The sequence below is a fragment of the Balaenoptera borealis genome, assembly GCF_965194805.1.
Source record: "Balaenoptera borealis genome assembly, chromosome: 13".
Taxonomy (NCBI): Eukaryota; Metazoa; Chordata; class Mammalia; order Artiodactyla; family Balaenopteridae; genus Balaenoptera; species Balaenoptera borealis.
Window position 1 is genome coordinate 104,834,523 of NC_138870.1, and position 21,511 is coordinate 104,856,033.

At 55.8% G+C, this 21,511-nt stretch overlaps 1 long non-coding RNA gene across 2 annotated transcripts in view; it reads left to right on the forward strand.

The window, feature by feature from the left end:
• LOC309610294 overlaps positions 1–21,238 on the forward strand; it is a 39,986-nt gene extending 18,748 nt beyond the window's left edge. For both annotated transcript variants that reach the window (XR_014233819.1, XR_014233820.1), the window contains exon 3: positions 19,135–21,238. This is a non-coding gene — a long non-coding RNA (uncharacterized lncRNA). The remainder of the gene's footprint in view (positions 1–19,134) is intronic.
• The last annotated feature ends 273 nt before the right edge of the window (positions 21,239–21,511 follow it).

Genomic DNA, 21,511 nt, shown 5'->3' on the forward strand with positions numbered 1-21,511 from the left:
GAACAACGGGCCCCTGGCATCTCTCCACCCACCCAGGCCTGCCCCTCACGCCCCAGGGTCTGGTCACCCAAACCTCTCTCTGTGGTTGTGTCTTGCTGCTCGGCCCTCTTGCTGCGGTCCGGGTGTGACCCACGGTCCCCAGCCCAGCCCCTCCGCCCACAGAGCAGCTCTGATGGCTTCTGGGCGCTACAGAGGGTGTGAAATACGGCATTTGGCGTAGACATTTGTTAAAGATCAGTCTTGAAAAATGAAATAGAAGGATTTGTGTCTCAATCTAAATCACTTTAAATGTCAACTCCCCATTAAACTGAGATATACCCGGTGATGTAAGTGCCGGGATGGTACCAAGGCCGGCACTGTCATCTCTGCAGTTCTGCCCCTGGGTCCCCTCCTCCCCCAACCGGAGCGTCACCTCAGGCTCACCTGGACCTGTGTGGGATCGCACCTCCCCACACTGTCCTGTTCTGTCAAGCCTTGTTCTCTGGGGCTGCTGCCCGGACGGGCCGCCCCCTGCCCCCCGCCGCCCCCCCCCCCCCCCGCCTGCAGGCTTGACAGGTGTAATGCACACTTGGGTGGCTGGCCTTGAGGGAGTCACTTTCACCTCTCAGAGCCTCAGTTTCTTCATCTGTGGAAGGGGTAAGCGTGACCCCAGGCTGACCTCACAGGTCCTTGGGGTTTGGGGAAAGGGAAATAGTGGATGAGAAGCATTTCTAAAACCCCAGGGGAGTCTCTGTAGGTGAAAGGCTGGTGATTTTCCTCCTGTGGCACCTTCCAGAATATTCTGGAGTGCTCATGTTCCCAATGGCTGCATCAGAATGAAGCCACACCCTCTCTCCCTCCTGAGACCCTCCTGCCCTTCTGGTCTTTGGTGCCTTGTAGCAGGGATGCCCAGGCCCCGGGGGTGTCTCTCCACTCTGCGTGTCTGGGCTGCATCTGGCCTTGTGCAGTCATGGCCGCGTGGCTTCAGGGTTTCACAGGACAGATGGGCGTGTGATGGACGAGGAACAGACAAGTGGAGAACTGCATTTTCCCTCTTCCCCGTGACCTTTGCCATCCATGCCACAAGGATGGCACGCTTCCCGGACCTTTGGAGGAGAGAGGAAGAGTCTGGTCCTCATGCCAAGCCTGTGGGGAAGTGGCCGTGGCTTTCTGGGTTGCTATGGTGACAGACCCATCGCACTGGCTGAACAGCCTCTGCCCAGCTTCCGGTTTCAAAAGATTTTGAAAATAAGGGCAACTGGCAATAGCATCATGCCTTGGAGAAAAGGGAAGTGTGCACTGAGGTCAGGTGAAGCCCCGCTGGGGGCTTTGCCAGAGTGGACGGTAGAAACCTTAGGATGCCCCTGCTTTTTTATCCTCTGAGCCCCTGCTCTGACTGAGGCCTCCTGTGATGCACAAAGAGCCCAGGGCCTCCTCCTGGTGCCTGGACCTAACCTTCAGACCTAGAGACACCTGCGGTGGTCAGAAAACCAACAGGCAGAGGTGGAGCCTCCCTGCACCGCGGTTCCCCCTTCACTCTGTGAATACGCGGCTCTAGCAGGACCAGGAAAAGATGCCAGCGCAGAGGTGAGCTCCACTGGAAGGGGCAGAGTTAGCAGGAAGAGCCTCTCACCTGGGGCAGGAGAAGCCAGATGACGGGCTCACCAAGGCCATGTTGTCCCCCCCTCAGTCTTCCGTTCTCAAAACTCTGCAGCTCAGACAGAAAACCTGACCTCCCCGGTGGGATCAGACCCCACTGGGGGCTGCCTTTTGGGTCCCATGAAGATCGAGGGTCTCTGCACATCACCCCAAACTTCTGGGCCAGCCTGGGTAAGGCGGAGCCTCCCACAGCCCCTGGAACTGAGAGGAAGGATGCAGACTCCTTCCCCCTGAGCTTGCTGGCTCGTTCCTGGCCGAGATTGGCCTCTGCCTGTTTAAAAGGGAATAAAAAAAGCATCACAGCCAAAATATAAGCAGGAGCCTGTGAAAGAATGCACACTCTCTATGGAAAGGAACACTTTCTGAAGACCTAAAGACAGGGTTAGCTCTGGAACTAACCCCCGCAGTAAACGTGAGTCTTCTGGTCAGTGTCTGCTTGTTGGCATCAAAGAGATAAAAGAGGCTGTGACCTCTGTGACCCAAGAGCAAGAAGCCTGAAGGAAGGGCAGCCTGGGATGAAATGTAGGCAAACGTCCAGAGTTTTGCAGGGCCAAATAGAGGCTGAACTCAATGGGACCCAAAACATCAGAGTGGATTGAGATGTGTACAGAAGCTGCAGATAATGGACGTGTAACTGCAGAGAATCAACACAGGGATGTGAACCAATCTTAAACCAAGAGGCAGTTCATAGGAGACCCAGGAAATGAAGCCAAAGAGAGAGAAGTTATACGTACAGAAGACAGAGGACAGAAATCCAACCTGGGAAAGTGGACACCGCGGCGGGGAGCCACGTGGTGAGAACAAAGAATAACCATGTTAAGATGAAAAGAGAGAGTTGCCAAGAAGCTTTCCTGAGCCAGGGAAAACCCCCAATTAAAGCAGAATAAAAGCATTCGGGACCCAAGCATCCATGGCAATATCTGTGAATTGGAAGAGTGAAGGAAAACTCTCTAATCATCCAGCTTGTATTGGAGAAAAAAATTAAGGCAGGAGGACAAGTCCATAGACTTCTGAAGGCACAGACAAGCTGCTTCTGAACCCAGGAGACCCAGAACCAGAGTGAAGGACAGAACCATCCCCAGGGATTTGTCAAAAAATACTTTTACTTGTGAGTTCAGTCCTATTTCTGGTTGTTGTTTTGGACACAGGAAGTGAACGGGATGGCTTTAAATTTGCAAGGATTTAGAAAGTGTACCACCCACATACCTTTCCTGAAAGAGTCAATGAAAGATGCCCTGGAGCCAATCAAAGAAATACGAATGAGTGGCTGATGACCTCGGAAAGGTCATAGGTCATATGTAAGAAGATCAGTGGTGACTAGATACCAATTAACTACATGGAGCTTAGATATAAATTATTCCTGTAACTGTGGTTATACAGTTGAACACAAAATTGGCAACACTATTATTTAATGTACTCTGTATGTTGTGAAGAATATTTTTGTATAAACTGATTTGTAACTTCTGGTTAAATTGACAACAGCTGCAGGGGGGCAGCTGCAGATGAAGAAAAGAGTCACTTAATGTCTCTTCATGGAAAGAAGGAACTTACATCACTAGGGAAATGGCTTAATCATTAAAAGTGCATTTGATTAACATAAAGGCCACCACTAACAGAAACAAGAACATGATTTCTCCTAAACTACAATGGAAGAAAAAGCGAGTAAAACTGTGTGTAAGGAAATGAACCATGAAAGGAGCAGAACCAGAAATCAGTGTGGAGCATGCTGATCAAGACAGAAATGCAGCCTCAATGGTGACAATAAATGTAAATGGGTTAACCTTCTCTTCTAAAGGGCAGAGACTATCAAATCAGGTTTTTTAAATAGTCAAATATGTGTTGCCTTCTAAGGGCACTCCTACAAACAAACTATAAAGTTTAAAAGCAAATAGTAAACAAAGATACTAGGCAAATGAAATGGAAAGGAAATCAGTAGGTAAAGTGATTAAATTGGAACAATATGGTGGCATATATTGATACATTTAAGATGTGTATATAATTATTGACACATACTGATCCATTACAGTTCAAACCAGTAGAAGTACCACAGAAACATTTATGTACTGATTAGGATAAGTTTACAGGAAGCAAACCCAAGTACAAATAAACAAATTGATCAGAAACACAATTTTTAGTTGGAATTTAAACAGCTCTTAAATCTGTGTTAAGGTCAAGTAAACACCACTGATAACAACAATAAAAAGAACCAGGGTATAGATCTTTTGAAAAATGAAATTACCAAGGTTGAATTTGCAGCAACATAGTGAACATTATAACATTCAAATAGGCTGCTTATAATTTTCTATTATTTATGAAATTTATAAAAATATCCATAATCCAGGTTACTAATTAAACCTAAGAGGAGGCATGTGCCAACTTTCTTTTCCAACCACAATGCGACATATTTAAAACTATACCCAAAATAATAACCTTAACCCTAGCAACCAGGACCTTCCTGTAGTTTGTTGGTTGAAGGATGAAATAAAACATGTAGACTCACCCATGAGTCACATGCAGGTGTGAGGTCAGTCTTTCCACCTCCGTTCCCGGGCAAAGCAATTGTGATCTGCTTAACTCAGAACACATGACCTTGCTCTCTGTGCCTCCGTCTCCACATCTATAAAATGGACAAAATGCTATTCCCCGCTTCCTAGGGCTGCTGTAAGGTTGACGGAGTTAGAATGTTAACACCATCATGTAGGCCAGCACTTACTGGACGATACAGTGTACACATCTGAGTGACCATTAAATCTCATTTAAAATGTGACGAGAATAAGATAGTGCACCTGTGGGTACAGGGAAGGATGGACTCGTCGGTATACTTCTGTCTTAAATAACTTTATTATTTAACTCAGAAAGAACGAAAATGAAGAACCCAAGCTATGGAAAAAGCCACCTTCAAAAAGATTGGAGAAAACATGTAAAAATGAAAAAGAAATATTAATGATTTTTTTAAAGGCATGGAATTAATCGTTGCATCTCTGGCAAAACTATAAAAATGCATTTTTACTTCTGTCATGTGTAGATTTTTTTTATGTTAGAAAATAGTTCTGAAAGGAAGAAGGGAAAATCAGCCTGCATTGGGGCCTCAAATTATTCAAGAGTGCATACATAGCTAGCCCACTGATCACTACGTATGGAAATTTGATTAAAGATATGATTTTCTGGGGAAGGGGGATTACCAAAAATAAAGGCGGAGAAAAATGTAAATATTCTCCAGTAAAATTCCAGACGGAGATGTTTTATCTGGCATGTTCTTGAAAGCATTCAGTGTACAGGTGTCTCTTCCCCGCCAACTGGAAAATGTGGAAAATTACCCGGTTCATTTTAGGAACTAGTGAAACCCTGATGCTGGAAAGGTCCTCAAAATTAGAAAAATACCCAGAAAGTCATGTTGTTCAATAAAGACTTTTGAGTCTGTTCTGTGGGCTGGGAGCCCTGCCAGGCACAGAAATCCTTCAGCAAAGTGCCCCGAGGCCCTCCAGGACCTGGCATTGTTTTCAGGATGCAGATAAATCTCTGGGGTTCCTGCCCCTGGTGGGAGTAGTGATTGGGATATATGTCTCCTGCACCTGCATAAAATAACAGCAGACTGATTTCTGCAGTCCTTTAAAAGAACCCCCAAAAAAGGCCACCACACAGTAGCTCTACGTAAGAAGTGTAAATACACTTTAATATTTCAGAATCAGGTTGAACGAAAAGCCCTATAAGGAGATCAAATAAAAAGTGTGTTCTGATTCAGAAGATGCTGAAAAAGGCACCAGGCAGACCCTGTATTTATTCCTCAGAAAAATATCAAAAGAACGATGGTCACAGACCTCCAGGCTAACCTGGAAGAGAAGGTGGGCCCTCCCTGGAACCCAGGGTCCCCCCGAAACCAAAGCTGCCATTGCACTGAAGATGGACCCCGCCCTGTCCATACCGGGGCTGAGGCCCAGGCTGGCTGTCATGAGGCTAGCCTGCAGTCACCCGGGAACTTGTTACTTTTTGGAAGTTCTGGCAAATGAACTCACATAACTATTTGATATGAAAAAATGCAATCATTATTACTTACAGAAGGTAAATAAACAGGTATTTCCAAAACTCTGGAGAATCACCTGAAATGCCTTGAAAACTAATTAGAGAATTTATTAAATTGGACCAGTTATGAACATAGAAGTTTCTCTACTTGTGTTCAACTGTAAGCTTTCATAGACACAAACAAGCTCTGGTCTAGATCAGAGGTCAGATGACTACCGCCTGCTCACCAAATCTGGCCCCCCACCTATTTTTTAAATAAAGTTTTATTGGCACACAGCCTTGCTTATTCACTCACATATTGTCTAGGCATACATTCACACTGCAATGGCAGAGCTGAGTCTTTGCAGAAAGACTTTTATGGCCCGCAAAGCTGAAAATATACACTACCCGGCCCTTGGTAGCACAAGTTTGCCAACCCCAGACTAGATTAATAAAGGCTTATCAACCCTGAGGGCCAGGGCATGGAGTCAGCGGTAGCTTGAACACAAGTGTCATTTAGGAGGTGAAAACGGGAGGTGAAATTTGTAGGCAGCTTTAAGGAAGAAACATGCCCGCTGGCATATGGAAGAGAGACTGGACAAAAGCCTGTGTGTTCTCACCTCCAAGCAAGTATGTGTAATGATTCAATTACAATAAATAAGTGAAATAAAAGAAAGAGAGTGGGGAGAGCTCTGTTAATAGCAGGAGAAAACATAAAATAACTCGGAGTTAACTTTGGTAAGAAAAGGCACCTATGAAGATAATGGCAAAACCTCCCCATGGGAGACTTAAAACGACTTGAATAAATGAATAGAAAGATGATGTCACATACTTTGATAAAGTGAGGGATTGTCTAAATGTTATGAGGTTGTCTATTCTTTCAAATTTGATGTTTAGATTTAATACAGTTTCAATCAAATCTCCAGTGAGTTTTTCTGGAACATTACAAAATGATTTCACATTTTATATCGGGTGGGACTCATCCACGGTGTGTAGGAAGGCTTTGGGACATGCCCCAGTGTCCACCTCCTGCTGGGGATGGACAAGGGGGTAAGAGAGCTTTGTGAGCAGCTCAGCAGTGGGTGATGCAGCCGCTGCTTGCTTCTGCCCCTCACCCCCCTCCTGAGTTAACAGCGGACCCTGTCTGGCAAAGTCCCCAGGATACAATTAAAACCGGAGAAGATGTTGGCTCTTCTGCTGCTCTTTCTGACCCATGAACCAGACCACGTGGTCCTGCGATGAACCTGGATGTTGGTGAGCACGGGCTGGGGGTACAGTGCGGAAGGGGCAGCCCCCAACAGCAGATGCTGGGAAAACCGGCTTCATACTTGGGGGAAATTCAACTTGCATCCCTACCTCACACCATGTTCCAAATTAAATTCCCTAGGGATTACAGACTAAAATACAACACATGAAACTATGCGATGGTTAAGGACAAGTCCGGGTGGACATTTGAGTTCAGGGGGAGGAAGGATGCTGAAACGGTCCATCAGCCTGAAAATAGTAAGAATCAGTGATGATCGCAGACACTCGCCTATGCTGTTCTGAGCACCTGCACAGGTTGTCCTGCTCAGGTTGATGGCCACCGTGGGCCGTGCACTGTTACCACCCCATTTTACAGATGAGGGCACTGAGGCCTTCTGCGGGCCACCCAGTGACCGAGAGACCCACGCTAGGCCCGCCTTCAAGGGGCAGCCCTGCCTTGCCTTGATATCCCAAACTTCTGAAAGTCCAGCTCACCTTCCCGAGAACAGAGGCAGACGGCAAGGTGGGCGTCGGGGGACCCGCCCGGCAGGAGCTGGTTTCTAACCCCGGGGCTGGGGGCATCAGGCAGACGAAAAGGCACACAGCCCAGGGGTGGAAAGTTCCTAAAACATGAAGCGGGGACAAAGTGTGACGAGCGATTCTCCGTCAGGTATCAGCAGCTGAAACACGAATGGGTGCTTCTCCTCAGGACTCACTGTGGTGGGTGTTAATGTCCTTTAACTTCACTTTGAGGCCTCGTGAAGGATGCTGGTTATAAGCATGTGAATTTGCCAGTCTTTCTGGAAAGTGCTGGGCAGTGTGTCATCAGGAGAATCAGAAATGCATGTTTCAGACCCTTTGGAAAACAGTCTGGCATTTGCTCAAAAAGTGAGACACGGAGCTACCGCGTGACTCAGGATCCCTCTCCTGGGGGAACTCCCGGGATGGGATGGGGGTGTCACTGCTGGTGAGTGTAGTTTGGGGGGATAGAAGTGCTCTAAGTTGACTGTGGTGATGGTTGCACAGCTCTGAATAGAGCAAAACCACTGACTTGACCCTGTAGAAGGGCACATACATGGTCTGGGCTGGGAGCTATCCCTCCGTGAAGCCGCTATTAGCAGATGGATGTGGATGGATATTTGAGCAAGAAAGGGTTTGTCCTCGGCCTGGTCTTGGGACTCCTCTGACTGACAGCGGCCTGGCGGGGCCACCGCCCCCTCTGCCGACGTGTGGCACCGTGAGGAGCCTGCCTGGGCCCAGCAGGTGACATCCCGAGCCCCTGAAAGTGGACACAGGGGGCAGCGCGGGGAAGGGGTTTGACGCTGAGCTCCTCGGGCACGCGGGGCCTCCCTCGCCGCTGTGGACGGCCAGGTGTCGGGGAGAGCGTGTCTGATGGCACCTCTGAGGACACACCTCCACCCCCCACCCCAACCCCGTCGTCGCCAGGCATCGCCTGTGAACTTGGGCCGGTGGGTCGGCCGCGAGCTGCGGTGGCCGAGGCCATCATCCTCCGATGTCGGCCGGGCTCTAGTTGCTGGGGTTGGCGGAGGGGGTGGATGGGACGTCAAAGGCTGGCTCTGCCAGGAGACAAAGCAGACAGGGATCCGAGGCCGGCCTGCACTTATCCACACTCCCTTTAGAAAAGCCGCCTGGCGAGCCGGCCGTTCCCAGGGCCGCTGAGCCCGTGGGGAGGTCGAGGGCAGCCCCCTGCAGAGCTGGAGGTGGCCTGCGCTGAGGCTGGCCCGCCACGGAGACGTGACCCTGGCAGCGTCAAGGTCATGAGTGGAGCTGGACTGGACCAAGTGTGAACCGTGAGGGGAACGGGCTGGTCTCAGCCTGGGGGCCCGTCCAGTGGAGGCACCTCCCCGCGGGAGCTGGGCAACACCCGGACCGGACAGGGTGCTGCAGGGATGCTGCCCTCCCTCGGGCCGAGTGGGGCTCTCAGCCGCTTCCCTCACCCGGGACTCGGGCACCCACCCGCCTTTGGGTAGATGGAGCTGGAGGCCCCTATGCGGGGCTGGGGCCCGGGAGCCTGGCTCGGGGTGGGTGAATTTTTTGTGCTGCTGCGCATTTGGTGACGGAGAGCCTTTGCCATCTCACAGCTCGGCAGTCAGACATCCAGCACCGCGTGGCCGGGGTCTCGGCCCAGGTCCCACAGGGCAGAAACCCAGGTGTGGGCCGGGCTGCGTCTCACCTGAGGCTCCGGGAAAGAGCCTCGCCCAGGTTCACTCGGCTGATGGCAGAATTCAGGTCCCTGATGCTATAGGGCTGAGGCCCGTTTGCTTTCGGCTGTCCTTGGAGGTCGCTCGCCGTCCCTGGAGGTCACCTCACTCCTCGCCAGGCCCTGCCCTGACCCCGGGTGGTGGGTGGGTTCTGAGGGTGGCCTGTGGCCTCTGTCCCTGGTGTCACCTCGTGGCTGTGCTGCATTTCATTAGCGTGGCTCCCCTGGTGGGGTCCCCCCTGACATTCTTGCATTGGCACCACCTCTGAGTTCTGCTTGCATTTTTAGAAAGTGGAGTAAGAACTTGTAGGTACTTAGGAGATGGTGTGAATGCAGAGTCCTTCCAGGCCTGGAGAGTCGTCTGTCTCTGCATCCTTTATCTCATCTTGCTTGCCCATCCTCACATGGCGTGTGGTTTATTTCCATAATCTTGCTAGCTGCCCTGTGCGGTGTGGGCATGCTGCTCGGCCACAAACCCACGGCTGCTCGAGGGGGGCCCTGGGCTGTGTAGGGTGTTTTCCTGAGAGAAGGAGTCCTGGGCTGCAGCGGGGCTTTGCAGTACCTAGCGGATGCCCTCAGTAAACCTCCATTCTCAGTGAAATCCTATTACAAGCATCATCACTTTATTTAGGTCTAGGAGACCAGTATCCCTTTATTTGTTCAGAGGCCTTATAAACCCAGAGGAGCCTAGACAAAGCATCGTCAGGCCCCAGTTCTGCAGACATGCAGGCGTCGTGCAGAAAAAGATGCAGTGGACCTAGGTGAGGTTGTCGGACGGCAGCCGTGCTCTGCTCACATCCTCTACTCCTGTGAAAAGGGGGAAACTGTGCCCCTGGGTGGTCCCGTTTCAGGCTCCCATTTAGTGGATGTGGAAACTGAGGCTGTGGCAGCCAAGCCCATTTCCTGAGGCCGCAGGACAGGAAGAGCCCAGCTGAGATTCAAACCCAGACCTGTCTCAATGGGGTCCTTCCTAAGACCCCAAATCTCACCAGTGACAGACCCCAGGCTGTAGGGAGGGGGCAATGGTGGGGCAGGAAATGCACACTGGGGTGACTTCAGGGAGGCAGCTGCTGCCAGGGTCCTGGACCACAGCCCTCCGCCCTCTCTGAGACCTGAGTCAGAACGGCCCTCTACAGGCCTCCAGGGCCAGGCAGGGAGTTGTCCAGCAGGTACACACGTGTACACACATGTACACACACACACGCACACAATTCCACACACCTGCACACACATCCACATAAATGCACATACACTCACATGCACACATCTCCACACACGTGCACACACTTGCATCGACGTTCTTTTTCAAATGCCCATGGAGGCTGTTGTCAGTTTTGTTGGGACCCTTGTATCACTGGGCATTTAATCAACCCCGGCATCCCTGAGGCCTTTGTAACTCTTTTTAAAATATGGCTCCTCATCACAGAAAAGCTGGGGATAAGGCCCTTGGAGTTGGTAAAGCCCCTGATGAAGGGTGTGCTGGGCCGTCACTCACCACAGAACCATCCGGTAAACAGGTTCTGGATCATTGCGTTAATGGCTACTTGCTGATCACCCTTCAGAGCCAAGGGTGAATTTGCCATCACAGGAGGGACAGCCCAGCACGGCCCCTGATCTGCCCCTGTTCGGAATTCGAGGCTCAGGGGTGATTTTGCTTTGGTGGCATGAATTCTCAGTCAGCCCTCCTCCTTTTACAGGGGCCTTATAACCTGAGCCATCCCTTGTATCAGGATTGGACCTGGAGCCTAGCGTTCCTGATCCAAAACCAGAGGCTCCAGAATGCTTTCTTCCCTCCCGGAGGAGGAAACAACACAGCTTGTCCGTAATGAGGCAGCTCAACAGAAATAGAAACTGTGGTCCACTAGGACCCAGCCCCCCTCAGAACCCCACCACGCTGGGACCCAGCCTGGTGCAGACTTTCTAGAAACCTCTCTCAGAAGGCAGACTCCAAGAAAGAGTCATGAGCAAAAGAAAAGAAATAAATGGTTGTAAAGATAGATATATAATTTTCCCACATCAGATTCAAGAAATAGTTTTTTTTTTTTTAGAAAGAGAAGCTAGACCATTTAGCTAAACAATAAATATATATTATTACAGCTATCAGCTTGCCTAAAGTAAGGACACTCCAGTCTGGTTGTCTATAAAAGCTAAATAGAACAGCACAAATCTTCCCCCAGAGGGCCCTGGCAGCTCCCCCCCATCCTCCTCCCGCAGCTCTCTGCCTCATGGCACAGAAGGGCTGCACTGTCTGTGCCAGCCCACATCACTTGATGCCCTGGTTAGAGCAATCTGCTGCCTGGCCCCTGGTCCCTCACGTCCAGGTACTGCGTCCTCGTGGTGACTGAGTGGCGGATGTTTTAATGGTGAAGACAAGTGAGATGCCTGGAGCAGCCCCACTGCACCCAGAGTTGATATCTCATCTTCGGGGTCCCTGCTCAGATCCATAAAGGCTAAGAAGCAGCTTACGACAGGTGCGGGGTGAGGGGCTTGTGGTGGTTCTGGCCGTCCCCGGGTTTATCCTAAGCTCTTGCTCTCAGGTCTTCTCCCTCTCATTCTGCTGGGACCCCCGTGTCAGCGCTCAGCCCCTACCTGGCACTTGCTACGCCCTTGTCCCTTCATCCCCTGGGGTTCAGTCACCCTATGGTCTGTGGCAGCAGCCTTGACCCGGGTGAGCGGGCACTGAACCCGCTCCTGTCCTCGGACCCGCTGGGTCCGCTGTGCGAGGGGGAGGTCAGTGAGCACCCAGACATGCCGACTCTACAGTTCACTCCAGACGGCCCTCCCAGCCTTTGCTGGCTCTCCATCAGCCCAGCGAGGGCTGCGGTCTGTCTCCTCAGGCCCTGGGAGATGAGTGGCTTAGGGTGATTGAAGCCAAGCAGAGGCTTTGTTAGCCAGAGACCCCAGGAGGAGAGACCCACTCCGGCCGGCGCTGAGGCTGGCAGGGCAGATGTGGTCACCCAAGCCCTCACCAAGGGCTGAGGTGTGAGGATGGCGGGTGGGGGGGGCGGGAGTCAGACCCGGGGCCTCCCCGTTGGCTGTGCCGCCCTGGGGTTTCCAGACTCAGGCCCTGGCGGGGCCATGAGAATAATGGTGCACAGAGGTGCCTGTCTGCTCTGCCTGGTGCAGGGCCGGGGTGGCCACTTCACGCTGCTTCACAAGCACAGGGGGACGTGTCCTGAGGCCACAGGGCAGGGACGGAACTGCCCCTCCGGCTGAGAGGGCGCTCAGCACCCCACCCAGGCTTCCCCTGTCCCCCTGCCCTGCTCCATCCCCTCCCCGGCTTCTCTCCTACATGGCCCCGTCTGGCCTGGCCCTTCAGAGCTGGCTCAGCAAGGTCCCGCCAGGTGCTGCCCGCAGCCCGCAGCCCTGCAGATTCCCCAGAGCGTCACGGGCCGTGCATGTCCCACGTCATCAGGGGTGTGCTCCCTGTTTGGGGGCAGTTCACGTGACCTTGCTATGCTGTGGGCTCCAGGAGACGAGGCCCTCCACTCCTTGCCTACTAAGGGCCCCTAAATATCAGGAGATGGCGTAGTCGTCGTTCTTCGTGGCGTTTAGCAGCCCCTAGATGGGGGCAGAGGAGTGATGGAGATTGGGTGGGGGACAGAGGTCCTTAGAAGCAGCCGCAGTGACGAGACGCAGGTGCGTCCGGGGCAGCTGGGCTGGCGCTCGAGGGCCGGGGGAGGGGCTGGGGCCCTGCTGTCTCGTGCTGGGCATCCTCAGACCAGGCCTTGGCCCTCGTGCTGCACCCCCAACACTTTGTCACCGGCCCCGCCGTTCGAGGTGCCGCATCTCTCTGTCCCGTCTCCCCCCTGCGCGCTGGACGCCAGTGCGAGTTTTCACAGGGCCTTGGGTCTCCAGGTGGCCGATCGTCTCCTCCCTCACAGCAGGGCAGAGGGGGACGTGTCTGAGCAGCCAGGGCCCCTCTGCGGACGATCGTGTCCCCTCCCTCCTCGGGCGTCTGGGACATCCCAGGCTCAGGAGTCAGTTAACCGCACTCCTCGGGTGTGAACTGGCCAGATAAGGTCAGGAAGTGGTCCCAGAAACTCAATCACATGGCTGGCTGGGCATGGATGGGACGATGCACAGCCTTTCCAGAAGCTTCTCCCCAGGTTGTTTTTACTCTCTCCGTGGTAGCAGCCTTCATGGTCAAGCTCTCTCGCGCAGGCCACGGTCATCTCGCTGCCCCGCAGTTGCCACGTCTCCGCTGTCCGTTAGAACCTTTCTTTCGGGGCTTTCAGTCCAGAATATTGTGCCCTTTAAACAGAATACTCATCCTGACCCTAAAGGCAAATGGAAGCTTTCAGAGGAAGAGGGAGTATCACTCAGGGCACTCACAGGGCTGGAAAGTTTCCTTTTGTTTCATCAACGATGCTTCATAGCGTCCAAATACCAAGAAAAACCTCCTGGTCACCTGGGAAGATGTGCTTTCCTTGGCCGGCGGGAAGGGCTGCCCCGGACGGGAGCCCCGGGCGTGTCCACAGCTCAGTCCTCAGACCACACACTCCCGGGGCTCTCGCCACTGACTGAGAGGCTATGTCCACTGAACCCGGTGACCGCAGGGGACGTGGGCAGTGCTGGGCCGGCTCCTGTGTCAGCTTGTCGTGTGTCCAGCGTGCAAGGCGAGGTGACCCTGGGGCCAGCTCTGTGCACCTCGGGGGCGGAGTCCCAGAGAAATAGCCGCAGACCCCGAGGACGCAGCCCATGACCTTGGGGTGTTGGACGGCCATGCGCAGAGCTGGAGCCTGCTGGGTGCCGGCTGCTTTCCGGGCCCAGGGACACCAGGGGGTCACACAGAGGCTGCGACCCCAGGACACTCTGGATCTTCCCACACCGGGAGAGCAGCCGCACCGACCACCGGGATTCAGGAAGCTGGGTGCAGCTCCCAGAAAGCCCCTCCGGCGGGGAGAGGAGAGTTGAGGACAGCTCCCTGGCAGCAAAAGCGGGGTGTGGAGGCTTGTCAGTCACCTGGGACCGGCCGCTCTGCCTCCCTGGGCCTCTGTTCCCGTTGGGGTAGAAGGTCCTAAAGCCATGTGGTCAAGGGGTGTCTGGGCGATGTCGCACATCAAGCCATGGTCAGCAGGACTGGGGCTCAGAGTGGGTGTCACTGCCCAGTTCAGAGGGGAGGGAGGCGACCCCGGCCCTGAAGGAACCCATGGGGGTTTGGGGAGGCCCCCAGTGCAGTGACAGATCTGACCCGTAAGAAATGTATAGCCAGGCTGAGCAGGTGCCCACCAGGAGGTCAGCTCTGGAAAAGCTCAGGGCCCTCCGAGGAGCTGGGGCCCACGTCGAGTTTCTTGATCAAGCTCAGCTCGCGGTTGGAGTCGCAGGCCTGCTTAGTGGGACCGTCCAGGGGGGCAGGCAGGTCTGGGCGGATCCTCCTGGGGCCAGTGGAGCAGGGAAACCCCTACACGGGAGCCTTCACCAGGGAGGGGGAGAACATGGCCACAAGGATGCCACCTGCTGACCTGGGGCAGCGTCCTGGGCCCTCAGGTGCACGGATGGGGAGGGGACCCCAGGTTGGATGCTCTCTAGGGATACAGCAGGGCCCTCATGACACAGCCCAAGCATCCGGCCAGGTGGCTGTCATGGTCCCGCCAGGCCCGGGGCCCTGGTCACTGGCCCTGCGTGTCCCTGAGCAGGTGGGAGGTAAGGGCCACGTGGATGAGACATGACTCACTTCTCATTGGTCATCCCTGGGGCTCAGGATCCCAGGCGGGGTGGGGGGGGCAGCCTGCAGGAGAGCAGGGGCTGCTTCCTGGGTGTCCCTGGGGGTCTGGCCGATTGTCTTGAGAAGACGCTCTCTGGGGAAGGGTGCTGGAGACCAGTGGGCCGCTTCCCAGGACAGGAACGTCCTGCCGCCTGCAGGGACCAGCCCAGCGCTGGTTTTCCAATGAGCTGTGAGGACCAGCACAGGGCCCTGAGCGGGGACCCCCGTGAGGCCCGAGATGGGCCTCGGCCGTGTGATTTCCCCAGCGGGAAACGCTTCTCTGGGGCCAGAAGGGCTCTGCTGGCTTCTCCAAAGCCTGTGTGGCTCTGCTGGAGCTTGTCCTTGCAGTTCTGACTACTTTTCTGGGCTGCAAACCCGACTTCCAGGCCTCTTTTCTGGGCTGCAAACCCGACTTCCAGGCCTCTTTTCTGGGCTGCAAACCCGACTTCCAGGCCTCTTTTCTGGGCTGCAAACCCGACTTCCAGGCCTCTTTTCTGGTCACGAGGCCTGGGGACGAGCTGGCAGCCATCACTCAGCTGCTGGCTGCGTCGGGACTTCTGTCCCATCCGAGCACAGCCTCTGCGGACATCAGGCTGCCCATCCGTTCCTGACGGTCAGGCAGGTGCCGGGGGGCAGCCAGGCCCAGGGTCTGACAACAAAGGCCTCAGAGAGTGTCTGAACTCTGGCCTGGGGGGTCCGGTGACAGCCCACCCTCTCCGGGCAGCTCTGGGCCTGCCTCCCTCCCCACTTCGCCTGGGCCTGGCAGGAGAAGGAAGCGGACATCCAGGGCTCGGAAGTTAGCTGGACGGGCCTCTGTGTCCCTCCAGACCCGTTGGGCTCAGGGGTTCTGTCTCTAGACTGGCCTGATTGGGGGGACTGGCCAGAGCAGACAGGGGCCTGTGTCCATCCCTCCCCACCCACCCACCAGGGGCAGGAAGCGCCAGAGGCCAGGGTGTGTGGAGGAAAGTGGAGACCCCCCCCAAGGATGGGGGACCTATAGGGACAAACACCTGTGACTGTAAGAAATCACTAGAACGTACGTAGTGACTGCATTGCTTCAAGTCGTGAGGGCATCCTAATGAAACATCAGCCGTGCTTACTTCCCCCAAACGAAAACCTCCATGTGTGTGATGCGCCATGAATGAAAGCTAAGGGTGGACCAAGCTGGGAGACAGGCCTACAGTAAACATGCTCGGGACTCTCCCTGGCCTGTACACATGGGCGCAGCTGAGATTATAGACGCGGTCTTGTTCAGATCAGTAGGAAATACAAGACCTGAGCAGATGAACTGACAAGACGGGCCGGCGCGAGTGGCCGGGGACCACGTTGGCAAGATTATTCTACTCCTCTGGTCGTCAGGAGAAGTGAAGATGAGCCCTCAACCAAATCCTGCTTCTCTTCTATCGAATTAAGGCGGACATGAAGCCTCTGCCATCTCAGCTCGCAGATGACGAGAAGCAGCCCCCCAGGCGGGGCGCGTGGGGCACTGAGACAGCCCGGGTCCCTGGGAGTCCATCCCATGGGGGCCCCGTGAGCACGTGTGCAGCCCAGGAATTGCCGATCGCCCAGAACAGGCTGCCGACCTGCTCTCACAAACAATGCAAACGTTCATGCGGAACCCAGCCCTCATCGTACGCATGTATATGTTTTAAAGGGTGTGAAGGAAATACACTAAATTTATCCAAATATCTTCTGATATGGAAACGTGGATGGATTTTTATTTTCTTTTTATACTCATATGTTTTCCCGTTTCTCTACAAATAAGAATTTATACAATTTTGTAGGTAGAAAAAGTAGAATCAGTGCATCCTTTCTTGGTTAACCCCTCAGGTGCCGGTGAGTAACTGTGCTGGACGGTCTCCGTCATGGACGTGGCTGGACAGGTCGGGGAGGGGACGGCTGCCACGTGCTATGGTCAGCAGGGCGATGGACCTGGACGGGTGGGCCTGCAAGGTCCGGGTGAGGCGAGGGTCACCACCACTCCTGGACTCCTGGGTCGAGCATGGCATGCAAGGAGGCCTTTGCCAAACTCGGGAAGGCTGGGGCTGGAGGCGTCCATTGGGGTCAGGGTCAGGGTCAGGGTCCCTGGGCCGAGATCAGGCAGCTGGCCAGATGTGGAGAGAGATCTGCAGCTAGGACCCTGCGGTGGTCTGAACGGTGATCCCCCCTCCAAAGATACCTCGTGCCCTGGCTCTGCTCCCCGTGCCCTCCCGCTTCTGGGCTGGGCTTCCGTCAGTGGAGACAGAGCGAGGGCTGAGCGCACGCACGCCCGCAACTGCACATGGAGGTTCTCTCGGGCCCCCATCACTTCCGGACGTGTGCTTGCGGCCTTGGGGTCCCACAGCAGCCCTGCTTCCACAGCCCCGTGGGGGGCCTAGTCCTGCCGAGTGGGTGGGCACCTGCCAACCTGGAGCCTCAGGCAGCCTTGAGTCCCTTGGGGCTGCGGGCAGAGAGCTCTGACCCTCCCTGGACACCCTCAGCTCTGGTCCAGCTCTGCCATCAACCTGCTAGGTGTCCTTGGGCCTGAAACACCTAAATCCAGCTAACACCCCCTCACCGCTGATGCGTTCGGGGCGCCCGCGTGTGTGGGCTGCACACGGAGCTGGGGATGAGACGGCACGGTCCGGCGGGGGCCTCGGGGGAACCTGCGGTCCTCAAAGCTGCTCCTTGGAACCCGGTGCCGGCCTCGGGGTTCCAGGGCCACGGGCTTGGAGGAGGGGAGGCCACGCTGAGTCCTGTCCGGCAGGTGCTCTTCCTCCTGGCTCCTGGCTGCTGTCTGGGGGCTGCAGCTAGAGGGCAGGGTCCCTGCAGGTGCTCTGAATGCAGTGCCGAGGCCCTGTCAGAGCTGGGGTGGGAGGTGCCGCCCAGCCCCCTGGGGAGGGGCCTTGTCTGTCCTGGAGGAGGGCAGGCCAGAGGCAGTCAGTCCACGTTCCCCCCGAGCCGGTCACCGAGGGAAGACCGTGAAGATGTCAACAGCGCTCGCCCGGCTCACGGCCCCCGACGGCTAATTGCAGGGCAGGACGGGACAGACGGGCAGGGTGAGGCCCTCAGGGTGGGGCCTGGGGAGAGGGTCCGTGCGAGCGGGACAGCCTGGCGGCTGAGGACTCGGGAGGAGCCAGGAGGCCGTGGCGTGGTCCGCGTGACAGGGACAGGGGCCTGCGACGTGGGCGGGGCCTGGTGGAGTGTGGGCGGGGCCTGGTGGAGTGTGGGCGGGGCCGCAGGCAGGTGGGAAAGGGCCGGGGCTCAGGCCGGATGGGGTAGACGCAGGACCAGCCCGGAGGCGGAGGAGCAACTGCAGGGAGAGGGGAGGGGGTTTCTGGGGGAGGTGTCCCCCAGCACATCTGGAGGGGCCCCACCCGGGCCGTCACACCCGCTGTGTCCCATCCCCATGGCGTCTGTGGGGACCCCAGAACACCGTCCACTCCCTCCAGAGCTGGGCCTGCCGGGAGACGGTACGGGGAGCGCAGCCCCATGCGCCTGACCCAGGCCCCGGGTCCTAAAAGGCAGTGACCACCAGGATACTGTCTGTGGGACCCCAGGCCTCGGGGTCCCTGCCTCAAATTGGGGCCACCCTAGGGGACGAGGGAGCCAGTGGTCCAGCGGGGACATGGGACGGGAGGCTGCTGGACACGGGTCCCACCACCTGAGGCTGTGACGCTCTGTGGGAACCACACTCCCTGCTTTCCTGTCTCCGTCACTTTCCACGTCATATCTCCGCTGCCCCAGAGCAGAGGCTGGAACCCTCACGTCACTTCACGGCTGCGAGCTGGCCTGTTGTGTCGCATCTCCTGGGACTCTGGGGTGCTGGGTGTGGGTGCTTGGGGCCTCATCAACCAGCACGAACACCCCAGCTCTGCAGCCTCCCAGGGGCTCTGTAGGGGTGAGACACACGTTTTCCTTCACTCTGCTCTGTGCAGTTATGCAGTACCTGCTGTGTACAGGGCACAGAGCAAGACACGGTTAGGAAAACAGCCGGATGCAGCCCAGACCCGAGGCCCTGGCCAGCACGGGGCGGAGGACACGCAGCTCACACTGGCGGCTGACGGAGCTCCAGTGCGGGCCCCCCATCAGGGCCAAGGGCGGGGTCCCACCCACAGCCCAGAGGAAGGGGGTGCCCCCGGGCCGCCCTCTGTGACGAGCATAGGGTTCTCCTCCAGCACTGGGGTCCGAGACCTAGTTTTTGTCCTCGAGCAAGTCTGCTGGCATCTTTTAAGTGTGCTGTCCGGGCGAGGCCAGCCTCGTGGACAATCTCTGGGTTCCTGCCATTCCCGACGGGAACCCTTGGTATCTGCGGAGGCTGACGGCTCTCTTCTCTGCTCCTCAGGTCTCCTGACAAACGCAGCCCCAGAGGGGCCCCAGGAGTGACTTTGGCTCCCTGGAGAGGCCACAATCCTCAGTCCATCGTGGATGCCACCCACCCTCCGCCGCCCGCCCACCCTCCGTTTCTCTAGCCTGTCAAGGACAGCCTGCTTCCTCGGCCGCCCGAGCTGAGTCTGTCCGGCCGCCCCGAGGAGTCAGTCCTGGGACATACAGCAGGGCTGCGTCACCGGGCGTCCCTGGAACCTGGCCTGGCCACCCTCCCGGCCGCAGACGAGGAGGACGAGGAGGCAGCTGCAGCCCAGCCAGCCCGAGAGAGGAGGACAGCGCCGGGCCCGGGGAGGACTGAGTCTCGGGCGCAGCAGTGGCCTCTCCTTGTGCCCCAGACTGTCCGAATCGCTTTTATTTTCTTATCCTTTCAGTATATTCAATAGACCAAAGAGCAAAATCTATTTTAACGTGGACTCGTCCGTACCATCCGAGTCCCTGGGTTCGATTGGGGGGCACGGGGGCAGAGACACGCTCGAGAGGCACCCACCCCACGGACGCTGCGGGGCCCCCTGAGCAGCCGGAGGATGTGGCCGGAGGACACACGGCCGGCGATGTCCCCACGTGGACCCCGCGGGCGCGCCTGGCCGGGAGCACGGCCCGCTGTGCGCACCTGCTCCCCTGTACTTAGATGGACTTTCTCGTACTAAAATCACTTTCTGTTTTAACCAGTTAAACGCGCCTCTCTGCAGCTCCATTCTGATAGTGGGATAATCCAGGATTCGCCAAGAGCATGTCGGGTCTCCCATGACTGCTGTCTCATCCAATCACCATTTAGCTCCAGAAAGCAAATTAAAGAAAGCGAAAGTAACACTTGTTTGAAAGAGATCATTAAATGTATTTTGCAAAGCCGAAAGTTATATATTTAACAGTTTTTATATGTTGTATATTTGTAGAAAATCCTATTTAACAATTCATGTGGTAGCCCCGGCCGTCCTGAAACGTGGGCCGGGGCTGGGGGTTCGCGAAGTCTCTGGGGTGGGCGGGAGGGGGACCGGCATCCCCGGACGTAGGGGCGCCCGGCACCGCCGAGGGGCAGGACTCTGCGGGCCGCGAGCTGAGGACCAGGTCTGGGGTGGCACAGGCATGCTGGCCGGTGCCAGCGGAAAGGCCACTTGCCTTTTACTGGGTTTGGGTTGGGTGGTCCCTGCCCCCTGGGGCTCTGTTGTGGGAGTGTCCAGTCCTTTGATCACGCTTCTGCCAACGGATTTTGTTTCCCTTTTTCTCACCCCTCTCACGTTCATACAGCTTGAGGGCAGTTTGTGGCCGGCCTCGCTTCTCAAGCGGACACCCTGCTCTTTCTCAGTCTTCATGTCAGAGGGTGGAGACAGCGGGGGATGGGTGGAGACAGCGGGGGATGGGCGGAGCCCCCATCTTCCCACTTCCCTCCTGCAAGGCGGGGTCACCAGGCCCCACGGATAAGGGACAGTTACGTTTTACCTTCCCCTGTCCACCGTCTGCCAGGTCCCTTTATTTTCCTGAGTTTCAGCTGAACTATGCTACCTAAGAGTCCAATTAACAGGAGTTATTATGCTAGGTCTATGCTACTAAAAAAAAAAAAAAGGAAAAGAAAAAAAAAAACTATATAGAAGCTGTTCCAGCCACCCATAGACTAAAGACAGGAGAGAAAATCCATTTATTTGAGACCCGTTTCAATGTCCACGAGCATATAGTTTACCTTCAGTCACCACAGATTTATGGGTGTGTGTATCCTGGGGTAAAAGGACTGGCCGAGGTTCGGGTTTGTCATCACAGAGGAGGCGGCCTGCACACCGTGCTGTCCCGAGCTGGCCAGCCCCGAGCTCCGCGGCCTGGGCTCACCCCGGGGGCAGCGAGGGAGGCCCCGGGAGGGTCAGCCGGCCCAGCACACCCCTGCACTGCCCGCCGGCGTCCCCACCACCACCCCCCTCGCCTGTTCCTTTTGACAGTGGGTGTAGACACCTTCCGAGGGCGGAGGTTGGGAGATTTGATATGTTACAGCATTTTTTTTTCCTTGTTTTACACTATTCAGTTTTGTGTTGATTTAGCTAAATTATGAAAATAAAGAAAAACTCCTTTGATAAGCATGGCTTTTGTTCGCTGGCCGCGGCGTCCTGGGACAGGGCTGTCGCCGGCGCGGCTGGTGGAGACAGAGCCCAGGGCACAAGTGGTGACAGGGAGGCAGGACCTCTTCCCGGGAGGCAGGCCCACCGTGATGATGCTGTCAGGGGCCCTCCAGGTTCTCCCGGACCCCCAAGGATGCTCCCTGAAGCCCGGCCCCGGGCGCGTAGACAGCGTCTGGCCCGCAACTACCATCCCCTGGGACGCCGTGCTCCTGGCCAAGCCAGTGGGAAGTT